This window comes from Anabrus simplex, chromosome 6, assembly GCF_040414725.1.
Source record: "Anabrus simplex isolate iqAnaSimp1 chromosome 6, ASM4041472v1, whole genome shotgun sequence".
NCBI classification, from domain to species: domain Eukaryota; kingdom Metazoa; phylum Arthropoda; class Insecta; order Orthoptera; family Tettigoniidae; genus Anabrus; species Anabrus simplex.
Window position 1 is genome coordinate 7135789 of NC_090270.1, and position 16135 is coordinate 7151923.

Here is a 16135-nt window from a genome sequence, read left to right on the forward strand (position 1 = left end):
CCTTCGTCATTGGTGTGGAAACTCTTGCCACCAACTCTTGCCATCAACAGCATCACTCCATATGAGCACTGTGGAGAGGTTTGGAATTTAATCCAGGCTTTTTGGCACGCAGTCTAGTGATTAGAAATTGTATACCACCATCTCCCAACCCTGCCGGCCAACATCCTGATGACCGGGCGAGTTGGCCGTGCGCGTAGAGGCGCGCGGCTGTGAGCTTGCATCCGGGAGATAGTAGGTTCGAATCCCACTATCGGCAGCCCTGAAAATGGTTTTCCGTGGTTTGCCATTTTCACACCAGGCAAATGCTGGGGCTGTACCTTAATTAAGGCCACGGCCGCTTCCTTCCAACTCCTAGACCTTTCCTATCCCATCGTCGCCATAAGACCTATCTGTGTCGGTGAGACGTAAAGCCCCTAGCAAAACAAAAAAAAAACAAAAAAAAACATCCTGATGGTGAACATTTTTTCGACCAACGGGACTCGAACCAGCTAACAACTGTGTCAGACCGTTTAGGCTTCAGTGCCTTAACGATCATAGTCACCAGGTGGGCTATTTCCATATCGGATCATAACACCAAATACTTATTCTTATATCACTTGCTAATGCAATGACTAGATCAGTATATGAACAAATTATTGTGTGTTATTTGGGCATGTACTGTTGTATTGAGTTATAAAAATCACTGCAACTAAGTGTACAACTCAGTTTTGATTAGATCAGCTGTAGATCCTTTTCCTCATCTCTCCATTTAATGTTTCTCAAATTCCCTGAGCATGGAATCTGAGACTCGCTGGCATATTTGCAATGCTCATACTTCAGCTGTAAGGTATAGCCTGAAGCAAGGAGAGGGGCACAAAGTGACATTGCATACTACACAACAGTACTGAGTATCCCGCCGCTGGCCTTTCGCCACGCAAACAACACATCTCTTATTTGCGTGCAGTCTTGATTTTGAGGCTGGATTGAAATCTGAAAAATGCCTTCCCGAGAATCAACTTGACAAGTCAACGGGTGCGGGTCTCACTGATCGAATTGGCAAGGTTGCCTTAGGGGTAGCGTTCGCATACTTCTGAAATAGTTTCTGCACAATTTAAATACGAAACTCCAGCTGAGTGAATTTACCTCATGTTTCTTGTATATCACGAAAGCATTGTGTTAATATTTCTTCATTCTTTTTCTCGCTGTACTGTATGGCACGATACATTGGTCTGATAAGTCCACCCCTCTCATTGGGTCATTGTACTTAATACATACGACCGGCTTCTCTTTGGTTTCTCCTTTCTTGTTTAGAACAATGCACATTTCGACGTCATGAATACTACTCGGCATGCAGACGTCTCTCCTGTCTTTCCACTTCAAGGCCATGAGTTTGTTTTTAGAAGCAAAAGCCACCTCCCCTTTTTTCAACTTTTTCCCCATGACGTCCTTCGGAATATTTTTTCTGTTAGATTTTACAGTACCGACAGCGTCTGTCTGAAACTCATTGAGCTGATCGAAGAGTTCCGGGCTACTGTAATAATTATCTAGAGCTATGAGGTATCCCTTATTTAGAAGAGGTTCGGATAGAGCAAACACAACTTTCGAGGGCGTGGTATACTGAGAAGTATTTACCCCACAAACCTCATTTACTAGCTCAGTTTCCATGCCTGTGTACCACAGGATATTCCACACACATCCTGTTTTAGCCTCACATAATTTAAAAGATTCCATCCCGAAACGAGCTTTCTTCTTCTTCTTCTTCTTCTTCTTCTTCTTCTTCTTCTTCGGAATGTACATTTTCCACCCCAAGCGACCTTTCCAAAGGAGTAAACTTTCGTCAATTGATAGACGATCATCTGGCAAATAGGAAATTTTAAATTTTGATACAAGAATGTCTAAAACTTGCTTCACTTTGTAGAGTTTTGGGGATACTCTCCGATCATGAGCCTCATTATCTGAGAAATGTAAAAATTTCAGGAGAAGGAAAAAACGTTTCTCGGACATGGTGTCGTAAAACTTAGACGTAGCAAACAATATATTTCGTCCAGTTCTTTTTTTATTTAATAGTTCGCCCTGAATTCCACTTTGGTATGTGGCTGGAAATCGGGATCTCCTACATCCCGTTACATCCCAGTCACTAGGCGGAATAGGAGGCAAATCACTCTCACTTTCTGACTCGCTACTGTCATCGGAGCTCGAACTCAACACCTGTCCACGGCATCTAGGCAACAGGCCTACTCCGATGGAAGCACTCGTGCTTGGAGCATCTAATAGCAGGATAGTTTCACCATTACTATCTAAACTAGAATCACTGCAACTATCTTCCTCACTGAATTTGAAAATACCCCGTATATCATCATCGGAAGATGTACATTTCTTTTGGACATGTTCACAACAAATACGAAATGCTACATGTAGAATTAAAACAATAAATCACAAGAGATATTTATATACCAACAAAACAACTTATGAGAGCCGAAAACATTCACATCAAGACACGCAATACTACGCTCCATGCAGCACACTGACTGAGCTTTTCGCCAAGCGCCACATAGGTTGTTCTTGCGCTACGCAGCTATGTAGCAGATAACAAGGGGATTCCCAGACAAAAACTGCTTAGATACACGAAGGTGAAAAAATTTCTATCGCATGGCAGCACCTCTTGGAACATACGGAGAAAGTTTCAAACCTACCGCTTGTTTCGTAACGGAGATAAAAAATAAAAAACTTTCCGTGCTTCACATGACGCTTGTCCACCAGCGGGCTCGCTCCAGCCACGTCACCTGAAGCGAGATCCACTCTACGGGTTAATTTTTAACCTGACAAGTTCCTTCGAGGGTATGCAATCCATTAAAGATGTATTATTATTATTATTATTATTATTATAGAGGAAGAACATTAATGTAAATTACAAGCACAATGAATTACCTGGTCAACATGCAAGAAGAAATTTCTTTCGATGAATGCCAAATTTCACATTACTATTCCCTCATTAAGCCTGAAGCTACTTACACCAGTGAAACACTATTTAAATTGAAGACCAAATCGGCAACAGATAGACTGCAGAAGGTTGACAGAAGGATTATTAGAACAATTGTTAATAAAAAGCACCAGGTAGGTGGACAGTGGAAATTGTTGCCTAATGCACTGGTATTCCAGGAAAGCGAGTCATTAATAGACACAATGAGGAAAAGGAGAATTGCCTTTTCTTGTCATATATAAAGATTAGATGAAACCAGGTTATTGATTAAACTATTTAACTACTTTTGGAAAAGTAAAACAAAAAATAATTGGTTCAAAGAAGTCAAAGATGATTTAGAAGGGTTCAGTATTACAAACAGAAAAGTGTATCACCCTCTCACAAGCCCAGCAACAAAATATCCCTAACTGAAATACCCAGAGCACACAAGGAAAAGAAGAACAGATTTATACACAGTGGAAATGAATTAGCAAAATGTTTCTAGTTGAATTGACTAGAGCGAAACAGAATAACAGCCCGGAGTTGGACCCGCATTACCAACAACAAGACGTAAAATAAAATGAATGATTTATTCATTATCATTAAAATTATGCTTATGGCCCTCCTAAATCATTTAAAACAGTAACAGTATAAAAGGACATTACTGACATCAGCATCTCCAAACAATTTTATAATACCCAGTCCGAACAAACAATTCTGGTCTAATTGCAATCAAATTAATACGTTACAAGGTAGTTTAGGTTCATGGTATTCCGTTTATAGTGGCTATAGTCGGACCTGACCCAATAAAAAGTGAACCCCTTTTTCTTTTCTAGTGACTTGACTTGTAGTCAGTAAATCATCGTATCCTTTTTTTTTCTGTACACAAGCTTACGTAGGACCTTCTTGAGACATTGGAGGAGATAAATAATATGCAACACCGGAAATAGGCGAGTGTTCAATAAAATATATTTAAAATGATTGAAGTATCGTCGGTAAGTTAAGAAAACTGGCAAAATATATCTAGCTTCCATTATCAAAAAACACAAATCCAGAGAGACAAGTCAAGGAAGTAAAAGAAGGTCAAAGCAAGCCAAGAAAGAAATACTTTCCTTGACAGATATATGTGTGGATCACCATCTGTTGGTCTTTGGGTCAATTTAAAATATCAACTATCATTTCTAAGTTTACTGAAGCCATTATTGGCTGAGATGCAGCTGATCCAGACCATTATGCTCCCATCCGTAGTTACATAGTCACAGAGACCATAATACTGGCTCAGAAGAGAAAAGGAGTATGAAGAACAACCGTATAAGACTTAAACTAAAAACTTTGCAATAAAAACAATATGTCATATCTGGTGAAGAATAGGCCGCCAGGTCAAAATTGATGAAGAGGTTTTGTGAGAGGAGGAACATGATGAAAGCTAAATTCCCAGTTAATTCTTATGGTTTGTTTGAAGTTCTCCAATGTGGACATAAAATATGATTATTATTATTATTATTATTATTATTATTATTATTATTATTATTATTATTATTATCATCTTATCCAGAACACTATTAACCAAAACAACTAAAAATAAATATTTTCGGAAAAAACAAATCGAAGGAACATTATTATGTTACATAACGACAAAGCGGATGTGTAGCAGAAATACCACTATAGTTGGTCTGTTATTGGACATTATACATTTTCCAGCTAACTCATTCCTGGTTGCCAGCGTTTCACCCCATTGTGCTAAGTTGGGCTCATCAGTTGATAAATAGCACACCTACCAAGATGCATGGCTGTTGCGTACTGTGACAAATATTTCAGATTCCCTATGGGAATCAACATCTGTATCATGAGTAACAGAATGCACGGACCCTGACGTGAGTGCCTCCTTCCTTTCTCTGTTGCCAGCTCAGTTTGTGGTATGATAAATTAAAGCCTTCTGACCATTTTTAACTCTTCGCAGGCGGAAACATATATATATATATATATGGTCGAATTTTCTTATGCTCCGGGTGGAAACATATATATATATATGTTCCGTTCGAAAATTGCGGGTTTATTAGCCGAGGAGGTACCTAATTATGCTCAGAGATGGCAAGAGCTGTTCTCTCAACTCTTCCGGTGAGAGAAATCCCCTCAGTATCTTGCTGAGTTTGTTCTCCTGTTTGTTGGAGTTATGTAATACAGGCGTTGCATCACGCAGTTTTTTCGTGTGCATACTTCTTACGTATTTTCACGTTTTTACGATAAAATGGCATCACGAAAACGGATCAGTGATACAGACATAGTGTCAGTATTGGATGATACGGTCGAAGAAGTGTCTGATTGTAGTGAATGTGAGTCTGACGACGAAAATTCTTTCTCCAGCTCATCTGAGTGCAACGATGACACAAGTGACACTGACACAGATAGCGACAGAGTGGACGTCTGGACGGATGTGAGTAATAGCGACCCTGGGCCAGCAAATATTATTTCCGTTGCTAATATTGATCAAGGGCCAATATTACAATCACATTTTGATACTGATATGCACCCTGTAGTATATTTTCATCTATTTCCTGATGATGAAATATTTGATGATATTCTCAGTGAAACTAAATTACATGCCAATAGTATTACACAACCAGCATTGTATAACATTTTTGCGAAATTTGCACTTCAAAGCCTTATCAGCATCCAGATAAGTGCTTCAAGGTATACCACACTCAACATGAGTTTGACACTTACATATTCAGGGTATTATTTCTGTTCAGCATAGGTTCAACTGCTATTACTATTTTCTGACAGATTTTTTTCACTTTTTGATGGACAAAGACAAATAATTAAACCAAAATATCATTGAAAGTAGGGTTTTTTTTAACGCATATTTCATATTAGTGGACTACAGTGTACTTCAAGTTAGCCACTGTCACATCGTAAAGTGGCGTGTGCCTTGTGCCGTTCTTCCAGTGAAAAAATGATTTTACAGTCTTTATTCTGCCTTCAAAATGCTTCGAATTTGGATTTCCACTCGTAAACAAGGTATGTGGCACTGTATATTTTGGCATATTTTCATGGTTTTAGTAAATTTCCCAAGATTTTGCATGCATTTTTATTTTTTTATTTTCTTTGCTGCCTACGGCCATAAATGACCGCCCCCCGTGAACAATTAATGAAACTGCAGTGTGACATAGTGGCTAGAAAACGATGTGCAAAGAAAAAACAAAAGAATGTATAATGCTTTTTCAAAAAATAGTGCAGTCTGTACAGTATAAGTAAATGCACTATGGAACATGGTTTGTTTCAAACATGTACAGGTCGAGTCGGCCGTGCGGTTAGGAGCGCGCAGCTGTGAGCTTGCATCCAGGATATAGTGGGTTCGAGCCCCACTGTTGGCAGCCCTGAAGATGGTTTTCCGTGGTTTCCCATTTTCCTTCCCACTCCTATCCCATCGTTGCCATAAGACCTATCTGTGTCGGTAAAGCAACTAGCAAAAAAGTTTCAAACATGTAGAGAAGTTTAGGGTTTATTAAAATGTTTTGTTAGCATTGTATAGGCCTATGTATCATCTTCATTTACTTTTATCTAAAATGTAAAAAAAAAAGTTTCTTAATAATACATTTAAAAAAATTATTGTCCTAAATGTTTGTTATCTGAAACCACCTTTCCCCCCTTTATTCTTGTTAAGAGGTTCTGCTGTATTATTATTATTATTATTATTATTATTATTATTATTATTATTATTATTATTATAATAATTGAATATATTGCAATTGAGAGGTATCCTGATGCCAATGCTTACAGTAGTACATCAGTGTAGTAAAATTAAACCTTAAATTTTAATAATAATAATAATAATAATAATAATAATAATAATAATAATAATAATAATAATAATAATAATAACACCGGGCAAGGTGGCAGTGCGGTTAGGGGCGCACAGCTGTGAGCTTGCATCCGGGAGATAGTGGGTTTGAGATCCACTGTCGACAGCCCTGAAGATGGTTTCCCATTTTCACACCAGGCAAATGCTGGGGCTGTACCTTAATGAAGGCTATGGTTGCTTCCTTCCCACTCCTAGCCCTTTCCTACCCCTTGTCACCATAAGATGATTATAACAACTACAACAGATGATCCCATGAAGACAAAATATTACAAGAAATTATATTCAAGCAAGAAATTTCACTATAACAAATGAATAATAATAAGGAAGTACAGTGAAACCTCGTTAGTGCATTCCCTATTTACATGTTTTCCGCCTTAGCTTGTTGTAAATTTGAAGTCCTGATTCTCATCGTATTAAATCTATATAAAAATAGTCTGGTTCCATGGCTAAATTGTTAGCATGCTGGCCTTTGGTCACAAGGGATCCGGGTTCGATTCCTGGCTGGGTCGGGAATTTTAACCATCATTGGTTAATTTCGCTGGCACGGGGGCTGGGTGTATGTGTTGTCTTCATCATCATTTCATCCTCATCACAACGCGCAGTTTCCCTATGGGCGTCAAATCAAAAAGACCTGCATGTGGCGAGCCGAAATTGTCCTCGGGAACTCCTGGCACTAAAAGCCATACGCCATTTCATTTCATATATAAAAATACCTTACTTAACACGTCACAAATTTTCGCTATTACTGCTTAGTACAATCACATTTTTTCGAACCCTGAAAACGTTATTTGTCATCCCTTGTGGAAGGAATGTGAATTTTCTACTCGGGTAAGAGCCCTTGCCGCAGTTGTGTGATAACTGGAAAAGGCCTTGAATTCTCGAACTTCACAGTATAAATTGCACCTTCGGGGAGCTCAGTTTTGTTTGCCGGTTAGCAGTGAAATTGCAGAATAACACTATCAGTCTGTTTGTGCTTTTATTTTGCATTCCATTCAGGAGTTAGAAATGTATTTAGTGTTTAGTTGTACAGGGTAGCGAATATTCGTCGCGCGATAACCTACATCTAGTAGAACATCATGTGAAGTTGACCAGCGTGGTGCATATTTGTCTTGTGATAGCCTAAGTATGGATATGAAAAAAGTCGTGAAATTTCTTACCAATGAAGACAAAATTAAAGTCTGTTGGCAAGTCGACTGGCATCTACATCTTTAAGCGTGCCGAATTGGCATGAATATTGAAACTCTCACCTTCCAGTTTCAACTTGATCGTTTGAATCGATCTTGAACGGTCGAAGTTTAGTTGATTCAAAATGGCAGCCAAAATCATTCCGTTGCAGTCGCACGTGGCCGTGTATAACTTCCAATTCATTGTCTAAGTGTGTGACCAGAAAAGTAATCTGTAATAACCCACTGGCCCGAAATAAACAGCTTTCTCTAACATTTGTTGTAGAAAGAGTGTGATCTGCAATAATATTTCGATATTTTTATGGGAACAATTCAGATGTTTTCATACTTGTTTTTTGATGTTTTTAACACTTTTCTTTGCATTATTGTTATGTTATAAGCCCCAGTGGAATAAGTTTTCATATTTGTTCTCTTGTATTTTTTCACCTCTTTTAGTAGTCCCTTCTCATAGAATTTCACTGTACCCGTAGATATACGACGTAAAGTCCCCTTATGTTGGAAAAAATCATATCTAGTGTTTCCATATCCCTGTTGGATAGTTTTTATTCGTGTATTCAGTAGTACGTTTTCTCGCTTAAGACTTTCTTTTTCCTTGTCCCCTGCAGAAAAGTATTAACGAGGTTTTACTTACATTAAAACAATAAATGCCAAAAAAAACATAATACTTAAAAAGAGACCACCAAGAAAATATGTAGTTTGCAGAAAATAACGTCAGCCTTACTGCAGCTCTCTGATGACATCACAAATTTGTGAATAGTTTTGTCCGTGAAGATGCCGTCATTTGAAAGTTGGCGGCACAAGACGATAATTCAAATAAAAGCAGTGATTAGGTTTAGTTAGGTTTACTGTGTGGTAGGCCTACTGCTCAAATGACAGACACATATGACTGGCCATTAAGTTCTTTTGTATCAATATTGCATAATATTATACGATACCCTTATTCCTTTTCTGTACGGGGTCAAGTATGAAGTGAGACGAATCTTTGGAGCGAGTTTTTATGACCGCATGCCCTTTCTGATGTCAGCCTAATCAGAGGAATTAATGAGATGAAACGAATGACCTGATATGAGTAACTAAAACTGGCTCTATTTACTTTATATTGTCCCCTTTTCCGGGGTCGCTGCACGAGAGTCCCATGGGTGGAAAGTTCGCAGAGCCAAATTTGTTAAATCGGGACATTCTCTTTTAAAATTTATATTTCGCAGGACATTGGTGACAGGATAGGTGACAGTTGGCTCAATGAAATGCACAACAAAACAATGAACATTTATTAACAACATAAAATCTGGACATCGATCAAAAAAACAAAACAAACAAACAAAAAAAAATTCCTCTGAATTCGATCCACTCAGTATAAGAGAAAAAAAAAAAAAAACCATTTTCACAAGTTTGTGCTTCGTGATTTTGCGTGAATTACATTTTGAACATATTTGTAGTCATTATTCTCAAATACTCCACTTCTGGTGTCGATGTTGAATCACTATGACTGTCAAATAATATTTAAAAAATTGACATTAGTGATGGGTGCATAATACTCGGTTAATAATGGTGTATTCACATCAAATCCAGTTTTTCAATGACACATTACTCCTGAAATTGAGCATTCTACCTTTACAGTAGATCACTTTACCAATTAAAGTTCCATTTCAATGTCATTGTCATTAAAAATTTAATTTAATTATTTAATTTAATTTTTAAAAAATTTTAAAACCATGTATATACTACGAAGTGTGTTTTTTTAAGTAAGGTCCATTTTGTTGTAGACACTAGTAGTTCGCGCGCATATCGCAACAAGCGCGTGCGTCGTGTACCGGCATGCCTCAGGAACAACTGTGCTCAGTTTCAGCTCTGTAGCTAACCTGTATGGTTCTTTTAAGACTATCAACTTGCCCGCCGCATGTGAGGTTCAGTCAGTGATACGGTTTTTGTCAGCAAAGAACCTGTCTGCTGCAGAAATTCATCGACAGATTTGCAAAGTGTACGGTGATACCGTTAGCAGTAAAAACAAAGTGCGTAAGTGGGTACAACAATTCAAAGATGGCCGTGACCACGTCCATGATGAGGACCGCTCCGGTCGCCCTTCTTTGATTACAGACGATTTGGTGGCTTCAGTTGAAGCGAAGATTCGTGAGAACAGGCGCTTCACAATAACAGGTATCTCAAACGAATTTCCTGACGTGTCGAGATCAGTGCTTTAAAACATTGTTTGTGAACACCTAAAGTTTAGGAAACTGTGCTCCCGTTGGGTCCCGAAACTCCTAACAGAGGACCGCAAAAACCAAAGATTTGAGCGTGTGATGAAGTTCTTGACTCGTTATGACGAAGAAGGTGATGGCTTCTTGAGTCAGATCGTAACTGGAGACGAAACATAGGTTTCGCATATCACGCCCGAATCGAAGCAACAGAGCATGGAATGGAGACACACACACTCGCCTGTAAAGGTGGAGGCCAAACAGACTCAGTCCCAGCGCAAAATCATGGCGTCGGTGTTTTGGGATAGGCATGGTGTTTTGTTGGTGGACTTCATGCAACGAGGAACCACTATCAACGCAGAAGCATACTGCCAAACCCTGAGAAAGCTACGCAGAGCGATTCAAAACAAAAGACGCGGCATGCTGACAAAGGGAATTGTCCTTCTGCATGACAATGCAAGACCTCACACTGCAGGTCAGACCCACGATTTATTGGACAGTTTTGGCTGGGAAGTTTTAGACCACCCACCCTACAGTCCTGATCTTGCGCCGAAAGATTACCATCTGTTCCTCCACTTCAAACATCACCTCAGTGACAACCATTGCAATGATGACGATAAAGTGAAAACAGCAGTGAACTCTTGGTTATCGGAGCAGGCGGCAAGTTTCTATGAAGAGGGTATTTTAAAATTGGTTACGAGGTATGATAAGTGTTTGAACAAACTTGGCAACAATGTCGAAAAATAGAGTGAAGTATGTACTCTCTGAAAATAAATTTACTTTTTTTGAAATAACCTTTCATTGTGTACTTATTTTCAAATGGACCTTACTTAAAAAGCGCGCCTCGTATTAATATATGTTTCACAAAGTTTGAGTTAAATCAGCTTTACATAAGCTTCTTAAGTCTGTTTCATTTTAAGTCGTAGGTTAGCTTCTCTAGTTCCTAGCTAAATATCGGTCATATTTACTCCTATTCTCATTTTATATTACCATTTTAATCCTACTCTTTGTTTATTTAAATTTATAACGAATCTTCATCCTATTCCCTTGAATCAATTAACTGGGATCATGATTATTATTCCTATAGCTCAATTTCTAAACCACAATTCACTCATGAATCAATAACTAATTATTTCAGGTTACTCAGTAGCTCATTTCAATTCTTACATTTCAAATTCTTACGTTTCCTTTAAATTTCAAAATTACAGATTTTTACATATCAGGTTTCCATATTCTTTACATTTTTTTTCAGATTATTTTCAGACTACACTAGTGACCAAAAGTTAAGCATAAGTTACGAGTACGCAGGACAACAGGAAATAGACCGCAAATCGCACGACATATGCACCTACCAACCTTACGTGTTCGCTCTGTATAGGAAAGGGGTGTTCCCTGCTTTGACTAGCAGCGTAACCGCAAGGTAAACATGGCCATTGCCTGCGTCCCATATTCCCTCAGTCGTGTTTGGCCTGTTGTAGTGTGCGGAGTGTAGCCTCGTGGTGAACATGACAACATAATGACACAACGCCATTTGGACCCTGTTTTGCTGGGTGGAATACTCAGCCGCCTGGAAGCAGGCCAGACACAGACCGAAGTCGCTGTATCCTTGAATGTGCCACAAAGTGTCATTTCCAGGCTTTGAAGACGATTTTGAGACGCAGGAGATGTTAGTCGTAGGCCAGTACCAGGTCGACCAAGGGTAACTACCCCACAGCAGGACCGATATCTGGCCTTAACCGCCTGATGAAATCGGAGTGCACCTGCAAGACAATTGTTGGTGCAGCTTGCAGTCATCTCAGGGGTTGTCGTTTTCCGGCAAACTGAGTACTGGAGGCTCAGAACAGCAGGGCCGTTTGCCTGACGTCCAGCGGTGTGCGTCCTGCTCACTCCAGCACAGAGATGGGCCCGTTTACTGTCGAGCCGTCAACATCGAAACTCGCCCATGAATGAATGGAGGCATGTGAATCCCGCTTCAGTTTGCAGAACAATTCCCGTCGCACATTAATCTGGAGAGAACCGGGTAGCCGATACATTCACAGGAACATCGTGGAACGGGACCAGTATGGTGGTGGTGGCGTCATGGTGTGGGGCGGCATCATGTTGAATGGCCTGTACATCTTCATGGGTGGTCCGAGGAACACTGTTAATGCTCGGTGATACAGGGATGAGGTACTGAGACCACATGTTCGACTTTTCAGAGGTGCGGTTGGTCCAGACTTCCTCTTAATGGAAGATAATGCCCGACCGCACCTCGTTGCTCTGTTGGATGAATTTCTGGCTGGGGAAGACATTCATCGCAAGGACTGGCCAGCGAGGCCTGCGGATCTGAATCCTATAGAACGTGCCTGGGATGCATTGGGGAAGTGAATTGCATCCCATCAGCCTCCACCTAGGACCCTCCAAGACCTTTGCATTGCCCTTTCAGAGGAATGGGATCGGCTGCCACAAGAGCTCTTGGACCATGCCACATTGCTGCGAAGCGTGTGTGGCCTTTAGCGTTAACCATACACCCTATTAACAGCATATTTTGTGGTGGAAGACATTGCCAAGGTTTGTTAGTTGTTGTCAAAGCTGTACTTTAGCTATCAGAACCTTTCTGACACTGTTGTTTTGGACAAGTTGTGTGACATGGTGTGTGAGTCAGCTTCCGTTTGCTCAGCAATCCGTCTGACATTCCTATCAGGCGGTATGGCCTCGTTCAGTGATTATGCTTAACTTTTGGAAGCTAGTGTATTGTCAGATTATTTCAGATTTTTTGACTTATTCTCTCCTTCCTCAGATCTCGTTTGATTGTATTTACCTGGTTAATCACTGTTAACCATTATTAAATTTACAAAATTAAATCTTTACTTGAAAAAATAGAGCATAACTATCACAAACAAATGTCCTAAGTTCGACCATATTAGAATCGCTTACGACTGGAATATGGAGATCAGATTATCGCAAGAAAATAAAGTACACAGATGCAAAAATATCAGTCATACAATCACCTCAAATTTTTATGGAAATAAATTTTACTGCCTTATGGGTTTTTATTATTATTATTTTCGTTTTTTCCTTAGTCCTTGGATTCTGTAGATGACCCTACAATAATGACATACGACTCATAGCAATGAATAGAAATAGAATGAGATGACAAATGATCACGATCAGGCAAAGTTTAACCATCTCAACCACATGCAATCAAAGATAATTCGGAGAACACATACTCAGTCTCATGGAATCGAATCCTAAATTATGGCAACACATTTTTAAAATGTTATTAATTATTATTGAGTTATTAATCAAATTATTGAAAATGAAAACCTACAACCTGTTTTCCAGTCAGTGACCAGGTCAGGGATGTAATGAATGAATCATATATAAGCTATTGGAACGATGGGGTCGCCATTCCCAAAGCTATTGATTAATGACTGATAGATGCAATGAAATGAGAGTGGAGAGTGTTGCTGGAATGAAAGATGACAGGGAAATCCGGAGTACCCGGAGAAAAACCTGTCCCGCCTCCGCTTTGTCTAGCACAAATCTTGCATGGAGTGACCGGGATTTGAACCACGGTATCCAGCGGTGAGAGGCCGGCGTGCTGCCGCCTGAGCCACAGAGGCTCAACGCATCAAATTATTATTATCCCTAATAACAATCACATACCGAGCTCGATAGCTGCAGTCGCTTAAGTGCGGCCAGTATCCAGTATTCGGGAGATAGTAGGTTCGAACCCCACTGTCGGCAGCCCTGAAAATGGTTTTCCGTGGTTTCCCATTTTCACACCAGGCAAATGCTGGAGCTGTACCTTAATTAAGGCCACGGCCGCTTTATTCCCACTCATAGCTCTTTCCTGTCCCATCGTCGCCGTAAGACCTATCTGTGTCGGTGCGACGTAAAACAACTAGCAAAAAAAAAAAAAAATAACAATCACCGTGACCAACGTGTACCTTAGTGGTCACCACGTGGTTAATACGCTCCTCGCGCACCATATTCGCCGGATGGATTCAATTCTATCATGTCATTTGAATTGGGTGTCTTTGGCAGTACAGTTATCACTTCCAACAAAGTTTATGTCTCAACAAATTGATTACTTCTTACGTCCTAATCTTTATTTTTATTTCCATGATTATTATTCTCGATCAAGAAATATTTCGAAGAAATAAATCCCGTGGCTGCCAAATAAATGAACTATATTTTATGATCAGATTTAAATAATGAGAATACATCTCAATTTCTTAAATATTCTAGTTTAGATCATTCCTTTCTATTAAATAATAATAATAATAATAATATGGCCTCAATATACAAGTGACAATCTTTGGAGATCTTAAATAACTCGCATACTATCAATGAACTAATGAAACACATGCTCTACTCAACCAACACCATAATGAAAGAAATTCAACTCTAACAAATAGCAGAGAAATTAATCAATCAAGAATACAATCTTACGACAAATCTACAGAATGAAAGAATATAGTTTATATTGTACGCATGGTTTCGATGTAGACAAATTCATCTGGGATGTAGACGCGAAGACAGGTCTCCTCTCGATTACGGCGGATCATACATGTTCATTGTGCTGGCTCTCACAATTTCAGCTTAGAAGTCCATGATGTCGGCGCAGTCAGGCAATATGAAGTTGCACCAATAATTCCTTGAGGTTATCGTGGAAATCCTCCCTCGTTGATCCATAACTGAAGATCTGGTTCTTGTAGTCAAGCTGAAACTAAAATTACAATTAGAGGTTTGCTCCACTTGTATTACCTCTCTAAATTGTGCACTATCATACTTAACTTGTCTCACACTCGATGCAGCGATTTACAACATTCAATGTCCTATTTCTCTGGCACCATAGAATAATGTACTATACATCTACTTCTAGAGCCTCCGTGGATCAGGCGGCAGCGCGCCGGCCTATCACTGCTGGATACTGTGGTTCAAATCCCGGTCACTCCATGTGAGATTTGTGCTGGACAAAGCGGAGGCGGGACAGGTTTTTCTCCGGGTACTCTGGTTTTCCCTGTCATCTTTCATTCCAGCAACACTCTCCACTATCATTTCATTTCATCTGTCAGTCATTAATCACTGCCCCAGAGGAGTGTGACAGGCCTCGGCAGCCGGCACAATTCATATCCTCACCGCAAGTTGGGGGCTTCATTCATCCCATCCCTGACCCGGTCATTGACTGGAAAACAGGTTGTAGGTTTTTCACATCTACTTCTCATTAATCCTTGGATTAGGTGTCCTACAGTTGCTTAACACGTCGTTAACTACTCAAGTTGCCATTCAACTCTATGTCTATGTTGTACGTCTTCACAAGTTCACTTGGGAAATGTTCTCTTCTCGACGGCTTAAACTGTTCCAAGTGTACTTCAAAATGAAATAGCTCACATGAAATCGTGAAATAATTCTCGAATTCAAAGTCAAAGTGCGAACTCATTAGGATATTTTTCAAGCTAAGTCCACAAGATTAGATGAATATACTCAAAAGTTTCCAGTCATATTCTTTCAGATGGAGTTGTATCACGTACGCTCTCACTAAAGACTAAGTTGGTTCCTTGACATCTTCGTCTTCAGTTAGCACTAGAATATGTGACCATTCTTGGCCTAACAAGAATACTATGTGTGCTTTCTCACACGGCTCTTACTTAACTCGACTTTCTTACTTGTCGCTCCTTCACACACTGTAAAAAATGTTCATATCTCGACTAATGAACAAGTACAAGTGATGTAATCTGCAGATTATGTTTTCTGTTGGTCGAAAATAATGCTTAAATGTGATTCGTCCTTTCTTGAAAGTGTACAGATTATTCCAGAATTCTCTCACCCCTTTCCTAACTTTCCGCTTCATCACAAGTGCACCACTGTGATGCAACTCACATGTCCTTGACCGCTCAACCCAGTTCCAGCTTTTAGCTCACAGCGGGACGTGCGTATGCATGGAAAATTCATGCGAATTAAAGCAAATCTT

The 16135-nt window shown here is 39.6% G+C and overlaps 1 protein-coding gene across 3 annotated transcripts in view; it reads left to right on the plus strand.

Annotated features, from left to right (window-relative positions):
* The window catches only part of LOC136876041 (pyridoxal-dependent decarboxylase domain-containing protein 1), a 236988-nt gene that overhangs the window by 75995 nt on the left and 144858 nt on the right, over positions 1–16135 (plus strand). The gene's annotated exons all lie outside the window — the stretch shown is intronic.